Here is a 2,224-nt window from a genome sequence, read left to right on the forward strand (position 1 = left end):
CTGTATTCGACATGAACCTGCTCACAACTCCCACTGCTTGAGCAATATCTGGTCTGGTGCATACCATAGCATACATTAAGCTACCAACTGCAGATGCATAGGGAACTTTAGTCATCTGGTTCTTGTCTTCTTCCGTCTTTGGGGATTGCTTCTTTGAGAGTCTCAACTGACTTCCCAAAGGTGTACTTCTGGCTTTAGCATCTGCCATGCTGAACTTTTCTAAAACTTTCTTGATGTACTTAGCTTGTGAAAGTTTTAATGTACCGGTAACTCTGTTCCTGGCTATGCTCATGCCCAATATCTGCTTAGCAGCCCCTAGGTCCTTCATCTCGAACTCTCTGGACAACTGCTTCTTAAGCTTGTTGATTTCCTGCATGTCGGACCCAGCTATCAACATGTCATCAACATACAATAAAAGGATGATGTATGAGGAGTTGAATTTCTTCAAGTAACAACAGTGATCCATCTCACATCTGTGATACCCACTCCTCTGCATGAAGCTATCAAACTTCAAGTACCACTGTCTTGGAGCTTGCTTCAATCCATACAGACTTTTCTTTAATTTGCACACCAGGTTTTCCTTGCCAACTGTTGGGAAACCCTCTGGTTGTGCCATGTAGATGTCTTCTTCCAGGTCACCATGGAGAAAAGCTGTCTTCACATCTAGCTGCTCTAGATGGAGATCTTCAGAGGCTACAATTCCCAAGACCATTCTGATTGTAGTCATCTTTACAACTGGGGAGAATATCTCGTTGTAGTCAACACCCCTCTTTTGTCGGAAACCCTTTAATACCAATCTGGCCTTGTATCTTTTACTGCCATCAATCTCATCTTTGACCCGAAACACCCATTTGTTCTGCAGTGCTTTCTTCCCTGCCGGGAGCTTGACCAAGGACCAAGTATGGTTCTTATCAAGTGAGCTCAACTCGTCTTCCATAGCCGTCTTCCATTGTATGGAATCTTTCATCCTTAAGGCCTCTGGATAAGATTCAGGTTCACCATTCTCAGTCAACAACAAGTAATTAGCTGAAGGAGAATACCTTACTGGAGGTCTTCGTGATCTAGTGGATCTACGAATAATAGGAGTTTCGGTTTCTGCATCATCTGCAACCTCATCTTCTGAACTACTATCCACTGTGCTCCCACTATCTCCAGATACATCGGAGCTCCCACTGCTTCCTGAACTTTCACCTATCTCTGGAGTACTAATAGGTTTTACAACGTCATCGTCTGAGATTTCTTCTAACTCAACTTGATCCTTCTTTTCTGGTTGCTTGTCACCATTGGAGCTTTTTGCAAGTTCATCCTTGTATAGAGCATTTTCGTTGAACACCACATCCCGACTTCTGATAACTTTCTTATTCCCATTATCCCAGAAGCGGTACCCCATGTCATCCAACCCGTAACCTATAAAGGTGCACTTCCTTGCCTTTGCCTCTAGCTTGTCTCTCTCCGAGTCTTTAACTTTAACATACGAGACACAACCAAATACCTTCAAGTGTTTGAGCGAAATCTCCCGACCTTGCCATTCCTCTTCTGGAATCTTGAATCCTATGGGAACTGAGGGTCCTCTGTTGATTAAATATGCAGTTGTGTTGACCGAATCTGCCCATAACATCTTGGGTAAACCTGCATGCAGTCTCATGCTTTTAGCCCTCTCGTTCAATGTTCTGTTCATCCTCTCAGCTACTCCATTTTGCTGAGGTGTCTCCGGAACCGTCTTTTGCATTCTGATTCCTTGGTCAGCACAATAATCAACAAATTCTTTGCTACTGTATTCGCCCCCATTGTCTGATCTAAAACACTTGATTTTCAAGTTTGTTTCATTCTCTACAATAGCTTTCCATTTCTTGAATGTGCTGAAAACTTCAGACTTATGCTTCAAGAAATAAACCCAAACTTTCCTTGTGCAGTCGTCAATGAAAGTAACATAATATCGGGATCCTCCCACTGAAGAAACTGTAGTGGGACCATAAACATCTGAATGTACTAGCTCCAACTTCCCGGACTTGGGTGGACGACCAGTCTTCACGAAAGTAACTTTCTTCTGTTTACCAAGAACACATGGCTCACAGAAATCAACTGTTACAGTCTTTAGATCTGGTATTCTTCCTTTGGAGGCTAGCATCTTCATTCCTTTCTCACTCATATGGCCAAGTCTTTGGTGCCATAGAGTAGATGCCCCAACTTCTTCAACAGCATGTGCTTCAGCATCAGAAACTTC

The sequence above is a fragment of the Lactuca virosa genome, chromosome 3 (genome assembly GCF_052849685.1).
Source record: "Lactuca virosa cultivar CGN04683 chromosome 3, Lactuca_virosa_CGN04683_v6, whole genome shotgun sequence".
Lineage (NCBI taxonomy): Eukaryota > Viridiplantae > Streptophyta > Magnoliopsida > Asterales > Asteraceae > Lactuca > Lactuca virosa.